Source organism: Pelodiscus sinensis, chromosome 15, assembly GCF_049634645.1.
Source record: "Pelodiscus sinensis isolate JC-2024 chromosome 15, ASM4963464v1, whole genome shotgun sequence".
Lineage (NCBI taxonomy): Eukaryota > Metazoa > Chordata > Testudines > Trionychidae > Pelodiscus > Pelodiscus sinensis.
Genome location: NC_134725.1, coordinates 13,862,151 through 13,871,633, shown reverse-complemented (window position 1 = coordinate 13,871,633; position 9,483 = coordinate 13,862,151).

Sequence of the window (9,483 nt, the reverse complement as noted above, 5' to 3'; positions counted from 1 at the left end):
CCACCTCCAGATTTCCTGCAGACTTGGAGGGGGCATAAAGCAGCACATAGCACTCCTGGATTTCAGTAGGAATCAGGATCCTGAACACCTTGGTGGATTCAGGGACAAGTGTCTAGGAAGGTTGTTGCCATCAGATTGCCCTCTTTGCTCATCCGAGCCCAGAAGTGCAATGGTGCTTCTCCACCCTTTCCCCCAGCCCATCCCCAAGAGAGATAAATGAGCTGGTGAATTCACAACAGACCACCATGGCCTAGCCCATGCAGCATCCACTGACACACTCCTGTGGACTGCTTTATTATTGTTTTACTGGCAGATGCACCCAGCCTTGCTGGGGCCTGTAATAATGTTTGAGTTCGTTTTCGTAAGCTAAAAGGAAAATATACATGCTTTTGTTTACATGATTGTACAGGGCCCGGGAGTGGGGCAAGGGGGCTTGGCGGAGGGTGGGGTGTGTTGGGGGGCTCAGGCATGAGGTTGGGTGCAGGGGGGCCAGGACAGAGAGCTGGGAGGCTGGGAAGGAGCTTACCAAGGCCACCCGGAGCATGAGGCTGGCATTCCGGTGGTGGCAACTCATCCCGGGGCTCTGGGGCTGCCAGAGTCTTTGGCCACCAGCTCCTCATGAAGGGCCAGGACTGCATTCCCTGGTTGATGACTCCTCCTGGGAGCCTGGGGCTGCATGGCAGGCCCTGGCTTGTAGCTTGATGTGGGTGGGTGAGGCTAGGGTTGCCAGATGGTTGAAACAAAAATACCGACCCCCCCCCCCAAAAAAAAGCACCGAGAAAAAATTCTGGGGAAATAAAGGGGGGAGGGAGAGACCAAAGTTGTTGAGAGAAAGAAAAAAAAAAAGGACTCTAAGACTTAAGAAAAAAATAAAAATAAAATAAAACAGCCTGTCCCCTTTAAGAGTGAGTGCAGGGATAGGAACAGGGGAGCGGTGAGCACTAAAACCCAGGGGAAGCATTACTCCCCTTTGGTTGGCAGCCATTTTGTGCCGGTAGCCTTGCAGAACCAGGTAGGCATGGGTGCTGAGTATGTGTAGGATTGCCAGGTGCCCAGCATTTTAGGTGTCCGGTATTCTCTGAATTTTTTACCAGACAGGAGGTGAAAATACTGGAATGTCCGGGTGGATACCGGACATCTGGCAACCCTAGGTGAGGCTCAGGACAATACTGGCTTCCAGCACCCATCCCGTTGCCTGCAGCCTTTCTGAGGGATGGGGGGAGGGGGACAAGGTTCCAGGAGCTTGTCCTACCACCAGCAGCCCCTCCATTTTCTGAGGCCTCTCCAATGGTTCGAGGCTCTGAGGGCTGGCCCTGGCCTCCAGCGACACACCCGCCCCCAGCTTGCAGACTGTTCGTGGGGTGACTGGTTACGGGGGACAATCCAGGCCTCCTGAGTCCCCCACGGTCTGCAGGCTGTTGGCAGAAGAGGGCGAGACTCCAAGGGTCAGCCTCAGCCTCCAGCGGCCTTCCCCCACCCCATTTCCTGCAGTTTGTCGGAGAATGTACGCCTCCGAGGGCCAGTCCCAGCCTCCAATAGCCTCCCCTGATGGCCTGCAGGCTCCGTAAATGGGGGAGAGGGGAGGGAGCAGGCTCTGCGCATTCACCCCGGCCTCCAGTGCCACCCCTTGTGTCCTGCAGCCTGTCTGGGCATGCCCTATAGCAAAGGGCCAAGATGGGGACAAAGGGGTTGGGGCAGGAGAGTCTACTTAGTGGTGTGTTGGCAGGAAAGACAGCAAAGCCCCATCCCCTTTGCCCACTCCCTTGGTAGTGTGGCTGCCCTCAGTATCCATTCTTACATTGTGTCCCTTCCAACAGCAGCCCCTCCCTTTGCATGTTATGGAAAACAGTCCTTTCCTTAGGGCTTCCGGTTGCCTTGGCACAACTAAACCCTGACTTTGCTTGAAGTTCGGGTGAGAGGAAGCTGCATGGCAAATGTGGTGGCCCTAACTCTTACTGTTTAGGAGTTCTTGAACAAATGGTTTCTCCAGTCACTCACATTCTCCCTCCCGGCAATACAAAAGGACCCATTAAATTGCTGTAGAAGTACCACACAACACACTCCAGGCAGCATTGAAGGCAGCTTTGCCCCAGCCTCACTCTTTCTAGCTGAGGCCCCCATACTTTCTGGGGGCACAGAGCAGGGCACCCTGCCTTGCCCAGTGAGGCGCTCTCAGCCCTTATCTCAAAAGAAGGCGCAAAGCCGGGCCAGCAGCTTTGTAATTTTGTTGGTGCCCAGAACGCCCAATGCCCACTCCCATCCCCCACCACAGGCCCATAGAACTTGTCTCCCAGAACAAAGCATCGCCCAAGCAAAGTGTACGGGTTTACAGAAGTGCCCCCACACCTCCCAGAGCCTGTGCCCCAGGCCTCCTCCCCCACCAAATTCCCTCCGAGAGCCTGGGGTAGGGGGCAGGCCAGGAGGGCCACTCATGTGGCCCGTTCACTAGCCTCGGTTGCCCTTCACTGAACTAGAGCTCAAACAAAAATAGGGTGGGGCCAGTCTGGCATGCCCAGGCCCTGGCCAGTTTTTTGTGCTGAGGACCAGGATTAATTTGATCGTCTGGGGCAATGCATGGGATGATGGTCCTATGTGAGAGGCCTAATGAGTCTGCCCCTAACCTTCTGGGTGGCTGGAGGCAAGTCACTTACCTTCCATTGGCCTCTGCTCTGATCCTGTGAAGGAGAATGCACCTTCCTTTCTCCCCTTCTTTGGCTTGCCTCTGTAGAGGGTCAATTTTTCAGGGCAGGGATGTGGTCTGGGTGTGGCTGGACTGACACTACCATGAAAGTCCCAAGAGTCTCGTCTTGGCCATTGAATTCAGTGGGAGTCCCACCCCCTGCTACAGAGAAAGCCACATTCCATCTTGCCAGTAACACTGCCTGGGTACCTTGAACCCTTCTCCTGCCATCCATCACTTAGCCCCTAGAGAGCTTCCAGCACAATGGTGGCCTACTTAATTTTACTCCTGCCACTTTGCCCCTTCTTGGAGACCTGGGAGGGAGGGAAGGAGGGAAGACAGTCCCCAAGAATCTGGGGACATGTACAAGGGTGAGGCAAGAAATGAGGATTGAGAAGTGAAGCACTGACTCAAGGAACTACCTGCCTTTTACGACTACAATCCATTTCAAGCATGCACTGAACAAAGGCCCTATTCTGAATCAAATCATTTTATAGTAGCCCCACTTAATTTAAACTTTGATGCATTCAAAATGAACCCTCTCAAGGTGGCTTGATGAGAAGTAACATCCCAAGCTGAGGCCCTGACAACACTTGCCATTACTGCTCTTGATATAATTTTTATTTTATTGCGGTTGATGCAATTTTTATTGCAGTTGCTATAAACCGTCAGCTACACACTGGTGCAGTTCAGAATACCCCTCCTTACTTCAGTGGAGCTACACCAGCTTTACACCAACATTCCCAAGGACAGAATTTGGCCATTCACTTCACACATACATTTACTTTGTTTGAGAATGAAACTGGCTGGTTTCAGTGCCACTCAGACATAACACTGGATTACTTCTCCCACATGTACTGATATAAATTAGAACTGGTGTCGCTGAAATCAGTGGACAAGTGTTGGCATAAAATGGGCATAACCATGGGTTTTGGAACTCTATTTATGGCGGGGCTGTTGCTGAGAGCTAATGAACCAAACTGTAAACCCTGCATAGGATGTAAACTTGCCACACTCTCCACTCCTACAGTTCCAGCACCTATGGGTATAATTGCAAAGAGAATCAGACTCAATATCTAGTCAGATTCATGCCATGCACACACCATGGGCTTTGGGTAGGGTGGGGGTGATTGATGACCTTGTATCAGCCCACATCCTCCTCCCTTTTCAAAGGCGTTAAAAATCCTGACTGGACATTTTCAAAAGAGAAACTAACACAGCTTATTGTATATACTTTCAATAAAGCCTATTATGTGTATATATTTGTACTGTGGTAGTGTCTAAAAGGCTTATCTGAGACAGAGGCCCAATAGTTATAGGTGCTGTACAGATTCAAAATGCTATAAAAGACACACAATCTAAACATACAAGACAAAGGGTGGTTGGGGAAACTGAGGTATGGAGGGGGGAAGTGGCTTGACCAAGGTCATCCAGCAGGTCAGTCTAGGATTGGGTAGAGAACCCAGATCTTCTGCATCCATGCTGGTTCCTAGATCAAACTGCCTCTCAAAATCAACCTACCAGACAAAACTACAGTCAACGTGCAGCGTCCCTGTGAAAGACAAAGCATGTGTGGTTTACAGCAGTGTTTCTCAACCTTACAAAAAATTATAAGTATCTCCAGTACCTACAGTTTTCAGCCACACAAATGTCTTTTCTACCATTGCAACACATTTGTTTAAACAACTTAATTGTAGCCGGGAGAGCGGTGAGATTTTTGGGCGTAAAAAGGACAAAAACAATAAAGCTCTGTAAAACTTAAAACAAAAATTCAGTTTTCTCCACATTTTAGTTGTGTTGATGTACCCTCCAGGCTTCTCTTGAGTACCCTTAGGGTACTTGTACCATTGGTTGAGAAACACTGGTTTGCAGTATGGGGATGTTCCAGTATTAAGTTAAAGAACACAATAGAAGTGCATAAAATCCCACTTTAAAAACAGCAGAGTTTGGTTTTGGAGGAGAGAAAACTCCTGGAGCAATCCTCAAGGCAGATAATTTATTTTCCTTTACTCCTACAAGTTCAAAGGAACTGGAGAAAGCAGAAGAAAAGCAGGGTGAGGCCAGGAGGGGAAAAAGGAACCGTGGAATAGGGAGAGTAGTAGGGAATGCTATGCAGCAGGCAGGCGCAGGTCCAAGGTCAGCGCTCCGGCTCTGCTCAGTATGCAGCGCTACCTGCTGACTCCACATGAGCACACCCTGGCAGCCTGAAGATATGCAGAGCTATCGCCTCTGTCAAGCGCACACCACTTGCAACACAGCCCCCATGCTTCTCCCCCACAGTGGGGAGGACAGAGCTGTGCTTCATCTCTGGATGCCAGCTCCAAGGGCGATTTACAGCTGCCCCACTCTGGGATCCCATTTCACTGCAGGCTGGGCTTTACACAGAAAGCCTTGGGGCGTACGCTGCTGCAATAATTCATGCTGCCTGTGACACGCCGCAGCCGCTGCCTTAGCAACGGACGCGGGTGTTACAAGGTTCCCTTCTTTGTAAAGAGGGGGGTGGGTTTGTCTCTGGAACTGGGGAACGGTGGATCAGCTGCCCAGTTGGATGGAGCAGCCAGAGATGGGCTAGGCAGGGCCTCTTTTGCTCTTGACCAGCTAGGTTAACGTCAACAAAACAGAACATGTGTCGCCAAGCAAGCCTGCCGTCTTCAATCAGACATCTGCAATGTACGAGCTAGGTCCCAAAGATAAGATCCCTGTCAGGATCCACAGTGCCAAGAGGTCAGGACACTAACTGGCCTTTAGCCAAAGTCAAAAGCTTTTGTCTCTGGTTTGGGACTGTGGACTCGATGGGATTAGCCCAGGACTGGAAGAGCAAGGACATGTTGTAGGTCAGGGCTGAGTGACCTTGGCAGAGCTGAGGTAAGGGGGCAGGACAGGAATAGCAGGGGCGCTAGGGGTCAGGCCTGAGGGGCAGTTGCTGAGTTGATGTGAGAGAGCAGGGTGGGAACAGCAGAAGTTGCTATAGGGCAACAATGAGGGATATAGGCATAGCTGAGTGGGGGATGCAGAGCTGGAATGAATGGAGGCTGCTGAGCAGGTCTATGCTGTGCGTTGCCAAGGGCAAGTTGTCCATTTCTAACATCTGTGATTCGCTGAGGTGTCGAGTTCAAGGTCTCTGTCCTTAGCTACTAGGAAGTGGCCTGGGCCCAGGATATCTAAAAGATGCCCTAAAGCTCCTGGACAAAGACTGCATCCGAACCAAGGCCCATCCCAAACCTCCCCCCATTCTGCTCCAAGGTGGGCTGCCTTCTCTATAGGCAGAGCAATGTGTCCGTTTCAAACCCCACAACCAAGCACGCCCCTGTGTACCCACATCTCCCACTGGAAAAGGGCAAGAGAAAGAATACGCTGTAAGAAATGCGCTGGAATGGCGGTGATGGGGGTGGATAGGAACCCACCCAGAAGAATGCAACTGAAAACGACCTTTTGCTGACTAGGCTGATATAGGAAAGGACAGGGACGTTCCTGGAGAATTTATAATCCCAAAGAATGGAGGCAGCTGTTGACTGGCCTCTGAGTATTGGTAGACCTCTACCAAAGAGAGTAAAGTCACAGGAAGATGCAGGCATCAGTTGAAGCCATGAGGGAAAAGATTGTCTCTCAAACATCTGCACTAGTTTCTAGGGTGGGCCTAAGCACAAACCCAGCTGACAGCGTCTATGCTTTGTGGGTACAAGAGGCTATTCCACCTCATAGAATGGCCCTGTCTCTGTTGGCAGCAGGGAGAGTAGAGGAAGACCCCTTCTGGCTATGGGATAGGGCCAACTAACCTGACTTTCCCTACACAGTAACTGGAAGTTCCACAGGCTCTGACACTGGCCCAAGTCTGCACCTGAGAATGGATTTTACCAGGGCAAGTTATACAGAGAGAGATGACACATGCAGATGGAGATGAACCATTGCATGGGGATTAAAGTCACTTGGAAATTTTCAAAGAAACTGTTTTCCAACAAAAATCAGAACCATTCCTGGAAAAGGGGCTTGTTCTGACGATTTGTTCAACTACAAATATTTTTTACACCAGTTTTTAAGTCGTCAGAATATTTTGTGTAGACCTTTTCTTTAAAAAAAAAAAAAAAAAGGCTAGCTCTCTGGTTCAGAATGGCTTTCTGTCTTAGAAATTTAAGCAAAGAATTTTGACAAAAATTAAAAGTGGTCCACCTCAACACAAAAGGCTCTGACTGACCTGAACCAAAATTCTTTGACTTTTGGTTTGTGAAACTTTTCTAGATTTTGACTTTTCAAAAGGGGAAAATGTTTAAATCCCAAATTTTTGAGTGACAGGAAAACCATTTTCTGCCTGACTCTCATGCCCACACCCTGGGACCAAATGGAGCTGTGTTCTGCCAAGAGAGACACAAAGTGCCCTGTATAGTGAGAGGACAGATATCCCCATCCGAGAAGGGTGGAGTCTGCATGTGATTAACATGGGTCTAACTGCTCAGTCACTTTAAAATCATGGACTCTTCCTGCAAATGAATGTAGCCAAAGGGAATGACATTGCTCTGGCAGAAAGGAGACACACGGAGTCCAGCTTCAGAGATGCAGTAAAAACATGACTTAACAGCTCTGTTATTGTTTGACATTTGGGTTTTACTCGCTGTGGAAAGCGGCACTAATTACTTCTTAGTTACACAGGAGCGGCAGTGTAACTGGAGCACAGGGTTTATGGAGTGCTGTCGACTAATTGCAAAGCCGTTCTGTGGGCAGTTCCCAGTTCTGCAATGCAACCTCCCACGCTCAAAGGCTGTGCAGTCCCAAGGGCAGCAGGGGCCTCACCAGTGCTGAATGGCTGGAATTTGCAATGACCAAAAGACTCTGTGGACCAAACCCCAGGCCAAATGTGCTAACCCTCAAAAACAGAAGCACCAAGGTGAGCTGTGGCACCTTATAGAATAACCGATGTATTGGAGCATGAGCTTTTGTGGGCTAAAACCCACTTTGTCTTTGCCCACGAAAGCTTATGCTCCAATAAATCTGTTAGTCTATAAGGTGACACAGGACTTATCATTGTTCTTGCAGATTCAGACTAACACGGCTACCCCTCTGATACTTGAGGTGAACTATAACTGTTGAGCTGTACCTAGCTCCAGAGATGCATCACTAGGCAGCCTGGCCTGACCTGAGGTCTTCTCTCTTTGTTAGGCTGGAGTGCCCTTTTCATCAGAGGAAAGTTGTGGGGAGACAAAAGAAAATATCCCTTCTTCCACCTTCTCATATATGGGGTGCACTGTCTGCTAGGTACTTCATAAGCCAAATAAGATGACAGGCCCTGGGTCTAGGGCAGCTTTGAACCTTGCTTTTCAGAATTGACAGTAAGTCACTTGAGAAATGTGATGGGGATGAATTTTCTTTGCAAGACAACACCTTGACTGACATGGATTCCAGAACAGCTACTCCACACACATTGGACCAGTTGTTGGCGCTCGGCCCTTCCTTTCTGTCTATAGCATTGCAGGATCCTCACATGGAAAGCATCTGAAAAGTAGCATTAGTGCTAAGTATTAGAACTGTTGCACACTGGAACTTCCCACAGCCAACATTCTTATCTGCACCTTTCTTGTCTCGACATCTCTGCTGGAAGAGGCAGGGACTGAAGTGACTTCTAGGAGATCCCTTACAGCTAGCGGTCTGTCATTCCTGGTTAAGGACCTGTGGTAAAGGACTGCATCTTGGTGTGGTGAAATGGTTTGCACATTCCAGCGATGCTGAGAGCGAAGCTGGTAGCAGTTTGAATTTCTGCTAATGTCACCGCAGTCGGACAGGTCTGAGGATAGGGATCCAAAGAAAAGCCACCCACTGCCCTTCAGGGAGAAGGCTGAGTGATAGGCAAACGACCTATCTGTGTGAAAAGGGTGTTTCCTGGGTCTTTCAGTCTGAGGTAGTGTGTCCACATTAACGGAGCCTGCCTTAGACAAATCTTGATGCTTTGCCATAGTGAGGGCACACTAGTTAGAATTTGTTAAATCCGGAGTTCTTAAGTTAAATTTAGTAATTTTGAAATAAGTTTGCTAGTGTAGATGTGGCCTGAGTGAAATAAACCAGAAGAAAACTGGGAAGTAATGTACCAGTCATCCCACAGCCCACTTAAAATACAGTACCTTAGCTTTCTCACCCTTCTAGCCAGAGGTTTCCGCAAGGACCTCCCACATCTGGGAACACAAAGCATTACAGTAAGTTTAATGCAACATTGAAGGCAACCTCAGTTCTCCAAAGTTCTCGGAGGGCCTGATGGGGAGGAGGAAGACACAGGGCAGCCGAAATCTTGGGTTGAAAAAGGGAGATGCTGGGAAAATCCAGGATTGTCATTTTCCATCTCAATTAGATTCAAGAGAAGCCAACAGGCTCCACAGTCAGCTGGGCATGATGGAGAGGGCAGGCTCCATGTTATCAGAAGGGCCAGGGCCTCATGTGGAAGGCGTGAAGATGGGGCAGACAGTCCTCAGCATCATCTGGAATGCATTGCACACTCCTGTCCTCAGAGCTGTCCAGAGCATGCAGCGTGGCCCTCTGGCAGCGATTTAAAGGGCCCATAGCTCCAGTTGCTGCTGCTGCCACAGTTGAATCACCAAGCCCTAGGGTAATTGGCCTATTTACCCCCCAGAGGTGGGCCCAGGCAGGGACTACCTGTGTTGCCAGCACAACGGGGTCTCTTCTAGTGTGGTCCTTTGGCAATACTGGCACAACCACAATTACTAATATGAAAAAAAGAGCACTTTGGGCAGTTGAGGCACTTTGAAAAGTCGTTAGTGCTATCCAGGGAGGGCCTGTTGCCCTGTCCCCATACCTGGAGAGTT